Below are 22,433 nucleotides of genomic sequence, written 5' to 3'. Positions count from 1 at the left end.
CAGTTAAGCTTTGTATTATATGGTTTAAGTGCAAAAAAATAACCTTTGAAAAGGCCTGTCTGTATTTTCCTCTTGGATCCCTCTCTCTCTCTTCTACGGCACAGGCCTCTGGAGCTGGGTTCTTATTGCGAGGCGATTTGTAGTGGTGGTTTTAAAAATGAATTTAGGTTGTTATGCAAAATGTAGCCCGGCTATGAATTAAGTGTCCTGCAGCGGATGCCGTGTAAGTCCCACGGCGATAAAGAGAGTGCATGTGGTCGTGGAGCTTGTCCCGGGGGGCCCCGCTTAAGCGCTACGCACTAGATGGAGGTCGGGCGAGACGTAGGGAATTGTGCAAATCCCTGCAAGTCATTGCGTGTCCTCTGCTCTTAGGAGGATGCCGCTAATGGAAACTTGTATCTTGCAGCTCTCTCTCTCTCGAGTGTCCTTTTCGGACGTCTGGTTGCAGTTTTCATATTTTCTTTTCTTGCTGATATTCAAAAGATCAGAGAAGAAAGAGCTGAGTGAATTTCTCCATTTGACTCCCCCAAAAGAACTGTTTTCTTGTTTAATTTAGTTGCTGTTTTCTCTCAAGCGTGAGTGTGAAAAGTGGGCCTTCAGGGTGCTGGTTAAGGACACCCTAAACCCCCCCTCCCTTCACGCCAAAAAATAAAAATCAGACACACAATCAGCTCTGTCTTCTGCCAAATCCCCTGACGAGTGGCTGTAATGTAAGCGTGCTTTCTGTCATTCAGGGAAGGGTGTCCTCCTAATTTCTTTCAAGGGTAGCGTTGCACGTCGCCAAGCTCTCCATCTTGAAAGCAAGCGCGCTGTCTCTTAACATCAGCAGTTACAGACTCAATCATTAGCAAAATGTCAAGACATTGCTCCTCATAAAAAAGAAAAAAAAAAGGCACGATGCTCTTTTTGAATGCAGCATTTCTCTCCAAAATCAACAAAAACTGGAGGGAATTATAAAGGTAAATGATAAGCATACTTACACACAGATAAACTACCGTTCTATTGTTGCAGAATGTACATTTATGTCTCATTTAGGTGAAATATGTGTTTGGGGAAGGATTTTAGGAGAATGAATCCTCTAACTTTTCTTACTGTGAGCTTTTTCCACACTGCGGAAAACCCTCTGACAGGTTTTGAGTCATAGCTCCACTTTGTTGTGTTTTCTGTGAATCAGTCGCACGCGTCCAATCGATGTCACGTCCGACTGAATGAGAAGTGACGAATGGGTCCTGGCATCTCACCGAAGCTTTGCCCTCTCAGAGGTCCAGACTCCGGACGGCTGCATGTGTCATTAGGTTTGCAACGACTGGTGTTTCTATTCCAACAGCATTTTCACCATCGTCTTCGTTTTTATTGTCAAAACACACAAAACACAATTTTTTTTTCAATCTGCACGGGTCAATTAATCAGTTAAGGTCCATTTTTCTCGGGTCATCCAGATAATGTTTGGTGAGGAAGAAAGGAAACCCGAGAAGACTGAAAAATAAGAAAAATAGGAAACATGGTTTCGCCCCCTCTCAAATGTGGATATGTGTTTCTTGAAAGTACATAAAGTTGATGAATAAATAAAAAATGACAAGTAAGAAAGATTTGCTCTATTTAATGATATAATGTATTAACTTAATGGATTTTTTAATTTTTAAGAAAAATGTATCAGCAAATATGCATAGAGGCTACCCTAATGTGGATATTATGCTGTGAGGTGACCTGCTAACAACCCAAATGACTTTCCCCTTAATAACTACCAACGCTATAAGCAAACAGCCTTCCTAACACATAAAGCCATAAAGGCTCCCACTGACAATCTCGCTTTGCCCTGCTCAAAATTTCTCAGTCATTCTCGAACAAAGCTCCGAAGATCTCCTTTGTACAACGCACTCAAAAGAAGAAGAGGCCAAAAGAAATGTCAGACAGCACAGAACAAACTCCGTTAAATCTTCCCCAGTGTTCAATGGCGTGTCTGCTCTTTTCGTGTGCAAACAAGGACGCCTCGGTTCGATGTCATCACACATCACACAACAGGACCCTTCACTCCGAATGAATTTTTTTTGGGGGGGGGAAAGCTTACGAGACGAATTGATGTGAATATCTCCCACTGTCCGACTGTGGAGACGTTTACAGAATAACAACGCTTCGCCCATCGTGGTCATGGTCGCCGTCACAGCCGAGACCTTGTTGTTGCTGTCACGAAGCACCGGAATTACTTTTTGTGCGCGCGCGTGAATGAGGACGACACATTATTTCCAGCAATCCCACTGAGATGAAGTTGGGGATTTTCATGCAGAGTTGAATAGCTTTTCACCTGTCGAGGAACCACGTTGTTTGCAGCAATTGATGCCTTCACTGTCGATTTGGTCCAAGGTTTTTTTAGTAAGAAAAGATTTCAGGATTTTTCAGCACCGAGATTTCTCCTTTTATCTTTACAGCGTCCATAAAATAATAAAACAGTGCCTAAGGACAGCAGGCAGTGAAAATGACAGACCGTAGAATCGCTGATGAGCAGCATGGTTGTAAGTTAGCAGATCTTAAGACTCCTGTCAGAGATCTTAACTTAGCCAGTGATTCATTTATACAATGGGGAAATGGGTGACAAATGGACAGAATTTATTTTTAACATCAAAAAAGGTTGTTTGAGTTCAGATTAGTTGTCAGTAACTGATGATATGTAATCAGCAACTTTTTTTTTACTGATAAAACCGGTAAATTAACAAAAAACAAACTTCAGAAGCAGCATGAATCAATAACCAATTAGAAAAAGCAATTCTGTGATCCTTTCAAAGCTTTTAATGAATAACCAATTAGATTTAAACTCCACTTGTCTTTTTCGTAGAAAGGAAACAAACTGAAACATATTGAATTGCAGTCGAGAACGTTCTGCTTCTCCTCTAATCACCTCTTTATAGCTCGCGCTTCTGAAGAAAAGCAAAAGCCGTGCAGAAAAAGCACGCGAGTGACCATCCAAGAAGACACATTGAAATACAACTCCTTTTTGACATTAAGTCACAAGCCTCCAGGGCCTTTGTTGTGTCTGCCCGGCGGCTCCTGGTGTCCCACGGCTGTGATTGACGGGCCTCCGACGTGTGTCGACCCCGCCGCGGCCCTCTGAGGGGAACAATGCACCTTCAAATGAAATGACGCGCTCCATCAACTTCAACTCCACGGGTCAGCGCGGGACCATGTGCTGCTCATGTGTGTGTGGTTATCTCCTAATAATTACTGATTGCGCTCACACGCTCTCTCTGCCGTGAGAGAACGATACAGACCGAAACTTCTTAACTCGCCTTGAGGAACGTTAGTATAAAAGCCAGCGAATGTCTGAAAGACATCAACTACACGAATAGTAGCTGAAGTTAGAAAAAGTTTTGTATGACTTGTGGGAAAAGGGCTTCTTGTGGGAGCGGAGGTATGACCTCCTGACCTGAACATTTCCAACCCACTTCCAAGAAATCCAATTAAGGCTTTTTTCACCTTGCAATGTTTCATCTCCAGTTTCGGCTTATCTGCCACAGTTTTATTTTTTCATATATACTTCACTACATTGAAGCACATTTTGTTTATATTCCCCACCTTCCTTCGAACTAGAACTTTAAAGAACGATGTCCTCAGGTTTGTTTGGTCACGGTGATCTTGTCACGGTGTGTTTTATTTTGTAGTTTCCTGCCTCTCGTGTCCCTGGGTCAAGCTTCTTGTCGGCCCATTGAATGCCGTTACGTTGTAGGTGTCTTGGTATAAATGACGTATTTTGCCAGTAGAGTCTGCGTTTGAGTCCCACAATGTCAAAAAATATTAAAAACCAAACCTCAACTTCAATATCTTTTAGGAACTTACTCATGTGGAAGCTGAGGTGGCATTCCCAAGATCTTCTGCGTGGTATCTTCCAAAATTAAGAGACTAAATATGGCAAGCGTGTTTTCCGGCTGGCAACCACTTATAAAGTGTTTGTTCCGGACTTTAACATCATCAACATCATTCTTGTTTACACACCACTTTCTATTATAAGTATGTGTACGGTGTGGGTGCGTGGGGTTGAAGACACGGCACAGGACCGCAGGGTGGTGGGTTTCACAAAATGCTTTTTATTCGCACAATTCATCAATTAATTCGTTCGCTCGGTCGGTCGGTCCGTCTCCTCCCTCCCTCCTCGCTCGCCTCACTGTTTATAGGGGCGAGAGGAGACCCGTTAATTCCCCCCAGCTGGTTGCCAAGTGTTTCCACCTGGCACTGTTCCCCGAGCCACTCCCCCTCTCTCTCCCTCTGCAGCCGAGCCGAAACCACGCCCGCCACCACATACCCCCACCGCCCGACTTAGGCCGGGGAGCCGTCCGGCCTAGCTTACTCCCCCCCCCCTCCCTCGAGAGGGCGGGAGAGGAAGTCCGCCACGACCATCTGCGTCCCCGGCCTATGGACCACCTTGAAGTTAAAAGGCTGCATGGCCAGATACCACCGAGTGATCCGGGCGTTAGTATCCTTCATGCGGTGGAGCCATTGGAGCGGGGCGTGGTCCGAACAGAGGGTGAATGAGCGTCCCAGGAGGTAGTAGCGCAGGGAGCCCACCGCCCACCGGATGGCCAGGCACTCCTTTTCCACCGTGCTGTACCTGGCCTCCCTCTCCGATAGCTTCCGGCTGATGTAGACAACGGGGCGGTCGACCCCCTCCACCTCCTGGGACAAAACGGCCCCCAGCCCTCTGTCCGACGCGTCGGTCTGCAGAACAAACGGGAGAGAAAAGTTAGGTGTGTGGAGGAGTGGCTCCCCACAGAGAGTCTGTTTTACCTTCTCAAACGCCCGCTGGCACTGCTCCGACCACTGGACCGGATCTGACGCACCTTTCCGGGTCAGGTCGGTCAAGGGGCTGGCGAGGTCCGCAAAGCCGGCGATGAACCGTCTGTAGTAACCCGCCAGCCCCAAAAACCGCCTCACCTCTTTTTTTGTCTTAGGGCGCGGGCAGGCTGCAATAGCTGCCGTCTTGTCCACCTGAGGACGCACCTGCCCACCCCCCAAGTGGTACCCCAGATACCGTACCTCCCTCCGTCCAACTGCACACTTCCCCGGGTTGGCGGTGAGCCCGGCCCGCCTCAGCGACTCCAGCACCGCGTCCACCCGCCGCACATGCTCCGCCCAGGTGGTGCTGTGGATGATTACATCGTCCAGGTACGCGGCCGCATATGAGGCATGCGGACGCAGCACCCGGTCCATGAGGCGCTGGAACGTGGCCGGGGCACCGAACAAGCCGAAGGGAAGCATGGTGAATTGGTACAAACCATACGGAGTGGAGAAAGCCGTTTTCTCTCTGGACTCTGAAGACAGGGGAATCTGCCAGTAGCCCTTAGTTAAATCCAGGGTCGTAAAAAAACGTGCAGTGCCCAGCCGGTCCAGGAGTTCGTCGACCCGGGGCATTGGGTAGGCGTCGAATCGTGACACGTCGTTTACCTTGCGGTAGTCCACGCAGAACCGCACAGTCCCATCCTTCTTGGCCACCAGAACGATGGGGCTGCACCAGGCGCTGTTGGACTCTTCTATTACCCCCATCTCCAACATAGCCGCTAATTCCTCCCGAACCACTTTTCTTTTGTGTTCGGGTAGTCTGTAGGGTCGTGACCTCACCGTCACCCCCGGGGGTGTCTCGATTCGGTGCATTATCAGGTCGGTGCGGCCTGGCCGGGGGGAGAACACATCAGCAAACCGCTTCTGCAACTGGGCAATGTCCGCTCTCTGGTCCTCAGAGAGATGACCCTCACACGGGAGCGGGGTGGGATTAGCCGCTTTTGGCACCTCCGGCCCCAGGTCCTCTCTTTCCGATACTGTGGAAATCAGAGAAACAGACTCCGCCTCCCTCCAGGGTTTCAGGAGGTTGAGGTGGTATATTTGTGTAGCCCCGCCCCTGTCAGACCGCACCACCTCATAATCAACATCCCCCACCCGGCGTGTGACCTCGAAGGGCCCTTGCCACTTAGCCAGGAGTTTTGAGTTGGAAGAGGGAAGTAATACAAGTACCTTTTCTCCCGGTGTGAATTCTCGCAGCTTGGCCCCTCTGTTGTACAGCCGTTGTTGTCGTTCCTGGGCCTGGAGCAAATTCTCCCGTGACATCCTCCCCAGTGTGTGGAGCTTTGCTCGCAGGTCCAGGACGTACTGGATCTCGTTCTTTCCGGGGCTCGGACCTTCCTCCCAGCTTTCTTTAATAAGGTCCAGCACCCCTCTTGGTGACCTGCCAAACAGAAGCTCAAAGGGAGAAAATCCCGTGGAGGCCTGGGGGACCTCCCGGACTGCAAACAACAGAGGGTCAAGCCATTTGTCCCAATTACGTTCATCGTCGCTAATAAATTTACGAATCATGGACTTCAGCGTCCTATTCATCCGCTCTACCAACCCGTCGGTCTGGGGGTGGTACACACTCGTGCGGACGGACTTAATGCCCAGTAACCCGTAAAGTTCTCCCAGTGTGCGCGACATGAACGAGGTGCCCTGGTCTGTTAGAATCTCTTTCGGGATTCCAACCCGGGAGATGACCTGAAACAGAGCCTGCGCGACGCTCTTTGCAGAGATATTGCGCAATGGCACTGCCTCCGGATACCGGGTTGCGTAATCCATGAGGACTAACACAAAGCGGTATCCGCGTGCGCTCCGGTGAAATGGCCCGATGAGGTCCATGCCGATGCGCTCGAACGGAACCTCCACCAACGGTAGCGGCCGCAGCGGGGCACGTGGTATGGCTGGTGAATTAACCAATTGACACTCCGGGCAGGACGCACACCAGCGGCGCGCGTCCGCCCGGATGCCTGGCCAATAAAATCGGGCCATTATCCGGTCTAGTGTTTTCCCGTATCCCATGTGACCCGCCATCGGATTATAGTGAGCCGCCTGGAAAACCATTTCCCGGCGGCTTTTCGGTACTAACAACTGGGTGTTTTCCTGCCCTGTTCGAGTGTCACGACTCACTCTATACAGTCTGTCCCTAATCAATGAGAAGTGCGGGTACGACTGTGCTGCGTCAGGGCGCACCAAATGACCATCAATTCTTATCACTTGGTCGTAGGCTGAGCGTAGAGTATCGTCACGAGACTGCTCGAGTGGAAAATCTTCCATGGAGCGGAACTCGGGAACCGCCGGGGTCTCCTCGGGAGGCTCCGCCGGTTCCCCCTCTTCCCCGGCGGCGTCGGACGACCTCGCGTCACCGCTGAGCACCGCACACATACCGCATGTCCCTGTCGGTCGTGAACGCACCCCCGCAGCCTGCCCCATTAGCGTGTTAAATCCCTCCCAATCCGTTCCCAAAATTACGGGGTGCGTCAGGTGGGAGCTAACCGCGACCTTTATTCTATATTTTTTTCCCCCTCTCTCTCCCTCTGCAGCCGAGCCGAAACCACGCCCGCCACCACAGTATGTTTCTGGCAACAGCTGTTTTGGAGGGGAGCAGTCGAGGTGTTGAGATGGTCTTCACTTCAATGGTACAAACGTAAACGTCCGTTGAGGGTTTAAAGGGAGTCCTCCTCCAGGCTCTGCACAGGAGGCTGTCAGCACTGCAGAGGGCTGTTTATGTAATGTTTACCTTTGAGGCTTTTAGTGACACACTTAAAAAAACGAGTCTGTGTGAAAGAGCTCAGGGGACCAGGACACACGATGCACAGCTGCTGCGGGGACCAAAGGTCTCCAACTTCCTGTGTAACTGCACCGCAGTCCTTCCTGTGTAGATCAATAGATGAAGGTACCTCGTAAAAACACAACATTTTCACCGGCCTTTTTGTCCATGTGAAGTCTTAGCCTCAGTCTGAACACTTACACAGTGTTCGGTGTATTTTTTTTTTTAAAATGTTCATCGCATTTGATATTTCCACAAATATCCCCATCAATCAATAAAGACGCCCAGTTTATTGGCTGTTCTACTGAACCCTGCCCCTGAAAGCACGACAGGACTCCTCCACCAATTGAATGGCTGTGTGGGACTTTGGTAAAAATACCGGATTTTGGGTAAAGAGTTTGGGTGCAGGTGTTTTTGTGGGTCACTATACAACGTAAGATGTATGAAGTTTGGAGAAATTGGAGCAGCTCTGTCCTGGTGGAAGTTTACACTCCAGCAACTAAAGACAATTTGCATATTCATCATCCTCAACTCATTAAAAGTGAATAATGTTGTTCACTTGTGTTGCGTATCCAAGTATGTTTTCCTGTTTACCGTCACTGTAAACTGTGCATTTGACTGGTCAGAAATGCAATCCAAGCAAGAACTAGACATCTTCTCTGGAATTGTTGATTGGACGAGGAATAGCAATCAGCACTTCATTACACGATCAGCATGAGCCACTTTGTGTGATTGCACGAGTTTGTTAGATAGCTATTCAGACACATTCAAGAGCCCCTCTACGTGTGTGTGTGTCAGTAAGTGTGCATCTAGCTGCCTTTAATCAAGCAACCTGGCGATGTAAGTATAGGGGCTCTTCAGGAGCACGCTCCTCATGACTGATGAGCTGACCTCTGACCCTCTGAGTGCGTGACGGCATTACATGATCACTCCGACCATATGAAGGCCGCTCACGCACTGAAGCCCGGGGCTGGTAGCTCATAAGGTCCATCCAATAAATCTGAAACCCACACTGCAATTAGATAGATCATAGCATGTTCTGGTTGTTCAAAGATCCCTTTTGCTCCATTTGTAAAAAGCAAAAAGTGGATAGATTAGGAACCATTTTAGGGCTGGTCTGTGAGCATATCTGCTCTAATTTCAACTACCAGACCCTGTGAGTTGCTAATTTGAGAAGTCTGAAAGCAGCTTTGATAACAGTTGATGAAACACTAAGTATGCCACTGCATCGATGGTCAATCCTCTGGTGTAAAAGGAGCACTTTGAGCTGGAGGTGAATAGCCTGAAGCGTCTGTGTGGTGAAACAAAAACCAATAATATCTGAATAATTCATGAGTTCACTAACGATTCACTAACTCCTCACCCCTGTTGAAATGGTTCAAGGTGGTGTGAGTGCATGTTTCAAACATGCATCGGTTTCTAAAAGACATTAGACTATACTAATTCCTGGTTCTATTTGGTTATTATAACACGGTGCCTTTGGTCGTACCTCATGCAGAACAAAGAAGCCAGCGGAACCATTGTTATTCCACCCAGGGTTTGGGTTTGGCTACACAAGACCAAGCTGTTAAATCAAGCATGAATCATCATGTGAAACCAACAATATCATTTTAGTAGATCACAAGAAAGAAGACAGAATATAAGAAAAAGCAATCAAAGGATGTTTGATTTTCAGTTTAAAAAAAACATGTTGAGTGGAATGTTTTTCATTTAAAGCTTGCAGTGCAAAAACAGGTGTCATCATTCCTGGTTTCCTCAGGTGAATTCCTCCAGTATGCTAATCTGAGTCTTCCTTCCTGTGCTTTGTTGTTTTTTAGGGAATCACCCTTCGTTTAGGGTGAATAACTCAGTGTCTCTAAGACGGATTGGCTAAAGATTTAGAGGCAACGAGTCATTTACTGAGAGTAAAGTCACAGAAAATATCGATCATTTTTTCCTCCAATATTTAAATACATTTAAATGTATTTGCACATTTTCATAATAACTAATACAACACACTAAATCTGGCAAGTAGTTGTTCCCATTTGACTTCAGCAGAGATGCATTTTCCCATTTTAGGCGGGGCATTTCTGTGTGTTGTGTTTGGATCTGAAGAAAACTGCAAATCAAATCACAGCGATGGATTCGCACTCAACCCTCCGCTGAGCAAACAGTGACACTAGTGGGGGGGGGTTCGGGATCGTCTTGAGGAAAGGCGAGATTAGCTTTGATGGCGCACGCACGCTCACGAGAACAGACACATTGTATCTCGTCTTTCATCTTATCTCACTGTTTGATTCCATCTGTCAGTCGTTCATACGGGACGCAGCTGAGGGTTTGTGCCGGGTCTTTCCATCTTGCCGGACTCACTATCTTTGCCTTCTCTGTTCCCTTGGAAGAATAGAAGAAAAAAAAAGCAGACAAGGTGATTTTCAATTTTGATTTGTCAGGAATCACGTTAACTCAACGCGACGCGAGACAGACGTGGCACGCAGGGCCAAACACTCGGAGGGCCGGCGCCGTCGCCGCTTTCGGGTTCAACTTCTTTCTTGGGTTCGAGTTTGAGCGTCTTCAAGACGTTATGACTCAGTGATCTCTATCAGGGCCGATTGGTGGCATACTTGAATAGCATCCGCATCCGCTAAAATAAAGCAGATCAAATCAGGATAATTTACTTTCCTCGGTCAGTTTGCTTGCGAGCTGCTCATTGATTAACTGAACTGCGAATCTGCAATCGGGCCTTTCTTACTAGCCAAGGACAGAATATTCATTTGGCCGGCAATTTCTTTTCTAGCTGATGTGTTCAGTTTGGCAAACAGTGATTCATCTTAATTCTGTAGGCAATTTAATGACAGGAAAAAATAAATCGGCTTTGATTGCTCTCTGCAGATTGAGGGCTGTGCTCCGCCAATGACTGATACGCGCTAATTCATCTTAATTCAGTGAGCAAACTTAATGGAAGGCCAAAATAAATCTTGTTTTGTGTGCACTCTGCACGCTGATGGCTCTGCCAGTGATTGGTTGCGAGGTCAAATAAACACCATTAACTTGAACAAGCGAAGCAGTGGATACGTCTTCTCTCTGGCAGATCGCATCCCGCCTGTTTTTATTTACGTATCAATCACTTGGGCGACTCAGTGTTACAATTGTTTTAACAAAGACCGTTTAAAAAGCTATTAATTTAATGTGCCACAATCATAAATCTGGTCTCTCAATAAATTGACAGACAAATTTAGGAACTGTCCTTCAGAGCAAAACAAATGTATAGTTTTATCTCCTCGAAATAGTCCATATTTGTTGGTTTTGCAGGTCTAAACTTAATAATAAACTTTATCTTTGGATTTGGTTGGTTGGTTGTTAAAAACGAGACAGGAGAGGAGTTGGATGATTTGGCAAACAAACACACACCTCGACAGGCATGCACAGCTGCACCTGAACAGGGGAAAACAAATGAAGTGTAATTTGATTGCTAACTGACGGGCCGATGGCAGATGAGTGTTGGCAGCATGAAGATGGGGGACGAGCTGGTGCCTTCAGCTTCACTGAATACAAGCGGCCGAGGGAAAACAAACCGGAAAATTATTTATTTCAAAAGCAATTGTTTCAAAGCATTACGGAATGAAACAGAGTTCTCTTGTGCGCGGTTAATTGTTCAGTCTGTTGCTTTTCATCGGGCTTGTCAAGGTATCGCTGCTGCCATATGGTGTGGGTTTCTCTGCACCGTCCCTCTCATGAGGCACGTTCATTGAACCTCACTAAAACCCACATTTAGGATTAACGACTGAATCCAATCGGGAGTGACATGGACAGAAGCCAATCACCTGGATGGATTTAATCCAACAGCTGAAAGTCTCGTGGAGCAAGAAATGAGAGTTGAGTTTGCTTATGGAGAGGATTTGTAGTGTTTTGAGATGGTCTGTGTGAGAGGGAATCTAACTTTTTAAAATGTATCCTTATTATACTTGGAAAAGAGGGAACAAATGTGAGATTGTAAAATATCCCAAATAATTCGGTCATCCTCATGCTCATCAATACGTCAAAGTCAAAGTAAGTCCCTGACTGCAGACTCAACGATTACATCTCGTCAAAAGGGTGAAAACGTCGAAATGCATCTATAAAACATCCAACACTGCACATTACACACTTTGAAAAAATATACCACATCATTTTGTTATTAATAAAGGCAGCGTTGGTCACTACTGCCTGTCATAACCAACACAGTTTAGTTTGTAAGTATAGGCAGAGGGAGAGAGCTGGGGAACCAACAAAGCCTCTGCGTTGTCTCTTCTGTCGCTGGCCTGCCGGTTTAATTTATGTTTAACACTTCAAATCGGCGCGTGAGGATGCTCCGTCATGACGTAACTCACCGCGGACAAAAAATGCCATTTGCGATATTGGTGTGGACAGTTTTTCTCTGACGTTAATGACACGGAACGTTTGAAGGGGGGGTGGGGGGGGGGGGGTGAAGAGAGGAACCACTTTCCTGCAACGCCTGGTTGCCATGGAGGGGCTGACGCAAGAAAACGGACCCTCGGCACTCTCTCCTCTCACCAACACAGACATACACGCACAGTGGTTGGCTATTTTAAGATCCACAAGTAATTTGAGTGCTCCAGTTGGGACCATTGTACCTCGTGGTGCATCCCCGATGGGGGTGTGTGGGGGATCAGAGGCTGACAGGGGTGCAGGTCGGATGGACAAGCAGGTGAGGGTGTAATTGGAACACAGCCCAAAGTGCCGGCCCGGCGGGGTCGGCGGAGCCACTTGTTATCCGGACCACCTTTGCCCCTTAAAAACACTCCTTTGTGCGCTCTCGGCAGAGAAAGCCCTCGCGCGCGGGCCAGACGTCCTCTTGGATTGGGCCCAACTTTAGAACCGCTGCGCCTCTTCCCGCAATCACGTTTTATGGAACAATTGCTCATAATATACGTTGATTCGAACACGCGGACTTTGCGCATGCGCGCGTCATGAATAAACGAAGTGACCAATGCGAGTTCACCGTGCTGTGGTTGCACGTCGCACCGACCGGAGAGCAGAATGCCAACCTTTTCGGATCCCCTTTGCAAGATGAGTGGGTGGCAGCTATTCTCCGAGCTTTTTAGACATCAATTAGCCTGGAAATAGCAGCCGGTCAGAGAGATTATTAGCAGGGTGAATCAGAGAGGAAGCAGACACCTGCGCCACGCTGTTCCTAATGGAAGATCCCAGGCAGCTGTCAGACACGTTATAGGGTGAATTCACACAAGCTAACACGTGACTCTGTGTGAAGGTTTGTCTCAACCACTGGGCATCATTTGCTTTGTCTTTTCCCTCATCATTACTCCTGCTTTACTGGGTATTATTAATAATATTAAAGGTGGATTCTTCATGGCGCAAAAGTACATCCCTTCTTCAAACTTTTTTCTGTTCATGTCTAACCAATCATTTTAGCGCAAAATTCTAACATACACAACGAACAAACCGTTAAATAAACTCAACAAAAAGGGAAAAATAGAAGTCTCTCTAATAAACTGGCAGTTGTACTGAAGGACTTTTTAACATTACATTTTGTGATGGTTTAAAGCTCTTCCTGCCATGATTTTTAATCACTAATGGCCTGTTCCAGGAGAGATTAACAACTAATCAACATGTAACAGCAGAGAGCCGGGCTCAATATTCACAGCCAGTATAATCTGCTACATTTGTACATGGTTAAGGAGGATATATAAGAGAAGATGTCTAATTTCATGTACTGTGGGGTTGGGTTATTCCTGAACGTGAATCCTGTCTCAACAACTTTCAGTCTTTGTTATCAATCCAAACTAATTTAAAGTGGCAGATATGAAAAACGTTATTTACTGGTCGGAGGTGAAAATGATAAAAAATAATAGCACCGGCTATCCAAGGGAGTCCAAGGGAATCTGTGATCTTTGCATTTGGGTTTTGAGTGTTTGAACCAGTCTCACAATAAACGGCAAATCATCATTATTTTGCAAATGGCCACTTTCAGAAAGAGGAAGGAGGGAAAAAGAAGGAAAGGTTTGTATAACTCAAAGTTAAATTATGAAATGCACAAGGGTCATGTCTCTCTGTGATGCATGTGTTTCATAGAGATCACTTGAAGTTAACTGCTGCTGTAGACATTCCTGTAAATTAAAATTCACATTTGCAGTCAAAACCTGCACAGTTCTGCATCTCTAAATACAGCTCGCAGTTGATGATATTTAAAAAGAAAACCGCCCAAATATTATCATATGTGTCTTTCCATTGTTTCCTTTGTATAGCTGAGTGCTCTAATCATGAAACTGCTTTGTTATTTTCCTACTTCTCACTGTCAAAAATTGAGCACGTTTCCATGGCAACCACGCGGCCGTTAGCCAGCTGTCCAAAGTGAGATAACAAATCAAGCAGAATAGTGCGAGTGCGAGTTCTATGAATTTACCCCCCTAAACTAAGAAAAGCAGTTGTGTCCGTGTAGAGGTTTATGTTTACCTGCCTCACACCCAATGGGCCTCATTCAGTACCACTTCTTCACATTGGCAGCTTGTATTTGATTACGGGTCTATCACTCGCATATCAGCTGTGTTAAATAGTTGCGTTTTGTGTTTATTATTGTGATGTATTTTTCATTATTTATGCAGCTTCGCTGTATTAAACTGCTCTCAGATTCATTAGCACTCCTTGGCATAATTGTTCCATCAGGTTACCCATGTATTTAACACCCGTTCTTACAAAGTATTACTATTGTGCCGGTGCTTGTCCTATGGCATGAATGCATCAGTTAGGCCACCATCTGGCAGCTTGTGTAATATTTGTCCTGCTGTGCATTGCAAGAGTCCTTGTCAAAATGGCAGAATTGGTAATGTGGAAACAGCTTGTCTGAGACATGCAAGCCTTATTTACATGCGTGTCCCTATAGGCAGAAACCAGTTGGCAGCAGGCCTTGGTGAAATCTATATTAAGGAAACAAGGTAGCACACATATTTCTATATGCCGATCAATAGTTAAGTGTGAATGTACCGTCAAGGGAACCAATAATCCTGCAAGGACACAAATGGGAACTTTAGAAAATAAAAACAGCAAAAAGGCCAATTTGACTGAAAAATGTGCATCCATCCTAGTGTCTAATAAGTTACCATGACAACCAGAGAGTGAAGAGAGTTGCCCTCGCTGAGCCTGAGTTCCGTTTTGCTGGATGGGTTCCTCTGTTTCTGGAGGAGGAAGCTGCCATAACGACCTCATGATAAATCTACATTATCCTAATGGAAACAACATAGTACACTTAAACCAAACAATGAAGACGACTGAGATACGTCTGAAGGCCACTTAAAAATGACTTGCTGCAACATCACAAAAGATGGACAGTTGATTTTGTTCAATGTTGACACAATGCATGCATTCTTAAATGCTGATGGCAGATACTTGTGTTTGGGGGATTTTTGTATTTTGTTACAAACCTAAGTGAAAACACATCTTACGATCACATCATGTTTAAAAACTCAATATTCATCAAAAAAGAAATCATTATTTGTCATTACTATCCGCGGCTATTGTTGAGGAAAAAGTCATTGAACCCCTCACGTAATCAGCACTCCAACACCTGTTGGATGGGATTAACATGTGTCACATCTATAATCCCGCTTTAATATGCACTCCAAGTAACAATGAGCTGCTTGACTTCTCTGATAGCTCAGCTTTAATCTCACTCGCCCCCTCAACCCTCTTAGAGGACTCTTCTTCTCCGCCACAGCGACTAAACTTCATTCCCAAATGTTGCATTTCACCCTCCACAGCGTCACCAGCAGACCCCCCCCCCCCCCCCCCCCCCCACCCTTCCCCTCCACCTCCTCTCCGTCTTCCACAGCCTGCCAAGGAGCACATGCCTCGTACGGCGAACCAGCGACTCATCTTTTGCCGCTGTGACCTGTGTAGGCTCCGACTGACGTCTGTGGGGGGTGCGCGGGTGGGGGGGGGGGCATCATTTACCACGCGCATGCTCTTCAGCCAAAAACACACAGAGTGAACCACAGTGTCTTCCTGTTTGTTAACGAACCACCAGCGGCACAAATTGAAGGGGCTAAGAGGAGCACATCTTAAATCCTCAAAGATCCATTTATATATTTAAAATGTACAGTTCATAACATGAGTCGTGTGATGCAGCGTGCCAGATTGCGGCTTTAAACCAATTCATAACTGAATTCACAACTGCTGTGCCGATCAACCTGAAAGGTCTTTAGTCACTGGGAGCGTGAAGATGCAAAATGCAAAATTACAAAAAAAGTACTTTTAAGACCGTTCATCAAATGAGCAAAACCTCTAACAGTCAACCTGACTTTCACGCCAGAACAAGACCGTGAACACTGCTAGTTTAAACTGCCCCATCACTTTTATAGAAAATCTGAATGAATCCATTCACAGCCATTTTTCATTTAAATTACCAAGTTATTGATTAACCTACAACAGAAGGACAAGTCTGTACTAGATTCTAAAGTATGTATTTCCAGGCAGCTTCACGAGGTTTAAAGAGTCTGGTTCACATAGAAACACATTCAAGGATCATAAGACATGGTTTTTTTTTCTCTCTTGCTTGCAGTGAATCCCAATACCACGTTATCTACCTTTTGTTATGTTATTCTTGAATAACTGAAGCATATACAAGATCGCAGAAAACGACATTTCAAAAAATCGATTGCCGGCTTCATCGGGAGATGAGGGGTCGTGGCCACGGGGGGCAGCAGGGAAACTCATCAAGGTGAGCTCGTAAAGATAAATGAGAGTGACAAAAATTGTGACCTAAATGCCAAAAGGAACCTGCAAGGCGACTGCCGGCTAAATGTCACATCTGCACGACAGCTCGGCGAAACCACAGGCCGCAGCTGCTCTGCTCTTCCATAATAAAGCAACTGTCTGAGTACTGGCAAACAATAGCTGCTGTCACAATGTCAGCCGGGCGCCTCTACGCCAGCTGACAACTGGACACCACGAGCATCGCCCGGATGGGAGTTTGCGACCGTGTGTGTTGTGGAGAGATAGTCGACCTTGGAGCCTTTCTTCGGCTTTCTTTCTTCTTCTTCTTCTTCTTCTTCTTCTTCTTCTTCTTCCATTTCTCTTTTCAAACACCAGAAACCGCCTCTTTGTTCAAAGACTTTCTGACGTCTCGTCCTTTGTAGTTCATTATTTCTTGGATTGCGGCACAACGCTGCCTTCCCCTCACCCAACGACTGGTGCCAGACTGCCATGGAGGGGCTGAGATGAGACGAGAACTGCGAGCAGGCGGCAGAGAAGTTTGGAACGCACTCTCTGCTCTTTTTACTTTGCGGCGGAGAGGTGGTTGATTTCGGCTGCTTTCTAAAAGGCTGTTTGTTTTTTTCCGGCGTAGACAATCTGAATAACTGGCATAATTTCCCTCATATATTTTTCTCTGAATTGCAGGAAGGATATTGGGTAAAAATGAGAAGGAGACAAAATGTGACAACTATTGAGGGATTATGCGTCATCATTGACGATTTTTTGCCGAGTTGTATTCATTATCTGGTGAATTACTCCCTTTTTAGCACCTAATCAACCCGCCGCGGATTAGCTTCAACTCATGTAAAATTTATTTCATGCTCCAGCTTCCATGAAAGTGGCACATCAGACCAGGGAATGTGCCACTGGCATGTAAATAAATTGGCATTTGGGGGAGCTTGAATGTTGTAAGTAATGGTGTCGAGCTTCTTTAGCGTAGCAAACTACTCCACTTAATGCACTTCAAAAGTCGACAAAAAATAAAGGAGCAAAAAACATTCGTGCAGCCTCTTTGGTATTCTTCCTGTTTCATGTTACCCCGACGAGATGCACTGTGGCCGACCTTTAACTGGTGAGAGAATTAAGCTATCCACCAGGCCTATTTATATGGAGAACAGCTCCTTATTAATATGTTAATACCTGCCAATTCTTCCCCGCTTTGCATTAAAGACAGGAAGAGCTTGACCTTTGCTGACAACAGAGTCATGGTGGCCTAATTAACGAAAGTTGTTTTGTGTGAATTGCCTGTTGATCCAAGAGCTCCAAATAATGCACTGATTCATCAAAAATGTAAGTAGGTAAGATTTTAAAGGAATTATTCAGTTAAAAAATGTCTCTGCAGTGGGGAATCACACTGTGACACGGTGGATACTCAGTTGGTGTTTATTTCAGGGTTTTAACCAGCTTCAGTTCGCCCAGCAGGTGGGAAGCAAAACACACAAGTGTTCATGGAATAAAACTGAAACCTACACTGTACGTTCGAATCACACACTCATAACCCAACGAGCTATACCCTCGAACGAAATCTAAATGGAGAAGAGTGGGCGCCCATAGAGCACAAATGAATTTCACATTTACTTACTGCGTAGATGTCCTAGAATCTTCATTTAAAGAAAATGTAAACATGGAACAAAGCCTATCAACTACGAGTCAATTTGGATTTCGATGGACATATTCTTTTACAGCAGTTGTCTATTGCTCGAATGCACGGTACAGCTCAGTCCAATTATATTCCTACTTTCCTGCACGTGTGTTTCTGTTGTGTGTTTTCTGCCTTTTGCCAAAGCAGTGGGTGGCCGAACCCAATACCTCGACCCGCCCCAAATTCAAACAGATTATAGCCGAGTTTTAAAGGTCGGCCAAAGTGAGTATTAGCGCGCACTAAAAAGGGGAACCCTGCATCCTGAATATTTCCCCTCATTGCTTTTTGGTAATCAAAAACGTCTCAAGGGATCAAAGAGGGGAGATTTGTAAGAGCGTAGTAAATCCAGTTAAGCGTATATTTTTCCAAGCAGGAGTCAGATCCAAAATGAAAAAAGGCCACCGGAGCCGTACCTTAAATATCACATCTGCTGGTTCAATATATTTCGAGGGAATAAAGGTCATGCACGCAGGTGAAAATCTCTGTAGCCCTAACTATGTTGACAGCAATTAGGCAGAAAAGTCTACAGTATGCTTTATGGGGGATGTTTATCATTGGACCCCAGAGGCATGTTCGCTTTAAGAGTGTTCACTCGTATAATCAGCGGTCTTGTGGCCCTTCATATTAACAACTGGAATCAATATGAAGTCGACAGGGGGAGAAAAAACATGTACTCCAGCGAGAAGGAGTGCAGCTCTCTCTTGACCGTTTGAGAATGTCCTTATCACTGCCGCAGCCTTCATCGCGTTTGGATGTGGAATAAAAGGATTTGGCAAACAATAACAGCTGTGGGGACGCTACGTAGACTTCATTGATTGCAAAGGTGAGATTTAATCACATTAGAATGAAGCCCATCAGTTATCTCTGGTGTGCAGCCCTGCAACAGGGAACACTTATAGTGACCCTTGTTTAAATCTGGGCCTCATTGACGATGCAGAACTCAACAGGGACGGAATGGTGTCTGCATTTATAGAAACCTGGTGGCCTTAGTTGTTTCTATTGGATTATTACTCCGAGGTCCGACCTCCAGGTGCAAGGCGAAGCAGAAGTGCTTTAACCCTGCATGCTGTTTTTAATGAGCTGGGGGCAGCTATACGGGTTGTTTAAAAAGAAGACTGATTGTAGGTCTTCAGGGAGAAGTGACCTTACGGATACCTGACTAAACACATTCTAATGAGATAACAGTCTCAGGAGCTACCAAGAGAAAATGTGTATAATTATAAAGCAGAAAATATTTCACACTGAATTGTTTTCCACGTTGAACAGAGAAATATGTCCATTAAATGTTGTATTTCAGTCTATTGCATTGATTTGATCCACCCTCGTTGCCATATTTCTCTTGGTATTTTAGTTAATTATATAGTAAGAAGACGACATCATCCATTTTTAATCCTGTTGACAAAGCCATCCACAGGCATGAAGCCAAATCTTTAGTTACATTTTTTACAAATTAGAAATATCAGCAGTAATCTTAAGCCAGTCCCAGAAATAAGCTTTGCAAAGAGGATTTTGGTGCAGTTATAAAAAATAAAAAAATCACATAGAATATTATCTTGTAACTGATAAAGTGGAAGCTATACATGGAGCCGCCACTCAGTGAGGCAGTTTTTTATTAATTTACTTTTAAATTAAACCTTTATGCAAAGAAATTCACTGCAATATTTAAGTGCAAAGCAGATATCTCTTTCTGTGGGTTAAATTATGGAGCCTGAACCTCCAGTTTTCACTGTGTGATTTAGACACAGCAGAAAAGAAGGGCGCGTCTTCCTACAGAGACTCAGTGTCTGCAAATTATTCCAAAAGGTCGACTTCCACAGTGCGTTTGAATTCACTCCAGAGGCCGAGCTATGACTCATGGTCAGGGAGTTAAATATAGTTGAAACGCTTCTGCAGGATCTCAGAATGTAACAATAACTGTTGTTACCAAGCCGTGCGCCCCTTTTTTTAACGGCACAGTAGCCACTGCCTTTTGTTTGTTCGCTGAACCCTTAATGAGGCGGCAAATTTTCAAATGCACTCATATTACATGGCGACGGGAATGTCATTGAGAGGTCTCTGCTTGTGCCAAAGCTCACAGAGTCACTCACATCCGTGTGTGAACGCAGCAGTGAGCACAGGTGGGACCGACGTGCAAAACTGAGGTTTCGTGAGTTTAGACCAACGTCCCCTGGGGTGAGACAAACTTTTTGCGTAGTAGACTCTTTTTTTTGTCGGGTATCTCTTTTTAAAAAGCTGCGTGCCAGAGATGCTGATTTACCTTCAACTGATCAATAACTGACACTTGGCAATGTTATCGGAAAGCTTCCATTCCTGATTAATGTCTTGTTTTACTGCATATCTCATGGTTCGTTTTGACATATGGCTCATTAGGATAATATTACAAATATATGGTTTAATGTTAAAATCCATTTTTTGGCTGTTCAATTTCAAACCCTTATTAAAAATGATTGATATGAGAAAAATATTAAATGTAATCTTTTCTGAGCAGTTGTGAAATCCAGGCCAATATCTGTGTTCTACGTATAGACAAGATAATGACATATTTATCTTGTTTTATACATGAATAGAAATACAATAAAGTAATGCAGCTTCTATTATTTTTATATGTGATAGCTTACGTGCTCACTAGGCTCTGCAGGTTTGATGTGAACGTGATGTTAGTCCGTAATAAATTAATTACATTTTGAGATAGAGGGGGAAAAGGACAGAAATATACAGTTATTTCAACACCATTTTTTTTCTTAGATTTCTGTATATAACATTAATAATTAATGAAGCCGTGAATCTGCGAACCTACAAATCATTTACATCAATTTTTAATAATGTATCAACATCCAGAGGAAAAATGGGCAGATTGCACAACCGCTATCTTACATAACATCTGAGCATAAGGGCCCGATTATAAACGTGTTTAACTTTGTATGGATAAATACTGGTCAAAGCATAATGATTAAGTCCCTTTAAAGTGACCTTTTCTGGCCTGTGACATTGAAATGCAGTTTAAACTGATGCATTTCAGTCAGTCTGGAATATTTAGACCTTTTCAAGCCACCCAGGGCACACCAAGGGCTTGAGTGTAAATTGGATCTTTGTCAGGAATTAATTGTTAGGGAACTAATTTGAATGTTATAATCCAGCCACAAAAGTTCATCATTTGCATAAAAAAGAGCAAATATTTGGCCTGAGGGGATCCCGAGCCTGTCAATCTAAGAAAGTCTGTTGAAAGTCACCCAAAAACATTTCAATTCAAAAGAAGACTGAAGACACAATCACTTTAAATGACTCTAGAAGACAGCTCCGGCAGTGCTGTCCACCGGATGGCCTTTGAGAACTCACGCTGTTTCGGCTAATTTCCCAAATGGCTCCAACAGACGCCTCCCCAGTGGCAGAGGCTGCCATTTTAAATGGTTTTTGTTGTCCTCCTCAAGACCCATTTAAGTTGTCAGCTAAAGAGCCACTGTTGAACTCTCAAAGGGGGTGGGGGTGTGATGAAGTGAGACAGGGACTAGTGCAAAAGAGCGTAAGAGTAGAAGGTTATTGCTCCGTGTTGAGGATTTGTGAACAATCCTGATGAAACACCTTGAATGGCTATTCCTTAGGACCTTGAAGTTGCAGCCTTTAATACGTTCTACTGTAAATACTAAACCACAAAAACGTGTATAAAGTTATTGTGCCTTTTTTTTAATTTGTAACCCATTCTTAAAATTCAGAAATCAGAAGGTTTTGAGGGACCAAGTAACTTACACCAACATAACATAACAACATTATCAAGTCTGAAATCTAACCTTATTCCTTAAATTAGCACTTTTGATAAGACATGAGCTGAGGCGATGCTCCACAATCCGAAAAGACACGTCTTCCCATCCAGAGGGGATTAGTCAAATGCTTCTGATCAACCCAACAGGACCTGAAAGGGACGAGGGACCTTTGACCCTCCCGCTTGCTGATGGCCTTTAATCAGCTCAGGTCAGCTGTGTCATTCACATGGAAAACAAATCTAGGTCACAGCACTCAGACCCTGCGTTGTTTGGCTCGGAAACACTCACCTTTTGAATAAGACAAGTCACTTTTTACGCTATATTGAAGACAAGACTGAAACAAGTTTCCATTAAAAGTGTAAAGAGTCAGACTTTTCCTCTTTGTTGTTGTAACAAACTCTTTCACACTCGACATCTGACGGTTGCACTTATACGATCATGAATTCAGTTCAATGAAGCCAGCGGGCAAAAGCTTTAAATACGAATTCGGTCTAAAGGCTTCACGTCAGTTTCGAAATGAAATAATCTCTTCGCAGTCACACCTGCTAAGAGTTCTCAGACCCGAGCCGTGAAATTCCAAGAGCATCTGAGAGAACGTCTATTACCGCAAGACGCTTCCATAAGATGAGTGTTGCTGAAAAAGTGGTTGTGATTTCATCCTTCAGACAACAAATGGACAGAGGGGGGGAAATGTAAAAGTCGACCTCGCTGA

This window comes from Pungitius pungitius, chromosome 6 (assembly GCF_949316345.1).
Source record: "Pungitius pungitius chromosome 6, fPunPun2.1, whole genome shotgun sequence".
Taxonomy (NCBI): domain Eukaryota; kingdom Metazoa; phylum Chordata; class Actinopteri; order Perciformes; family Gasterosteidae; genus Pungitius; species Pungitius pungitius.
This window is presented reverse-complemented; position numbering follows the sequence as displayed.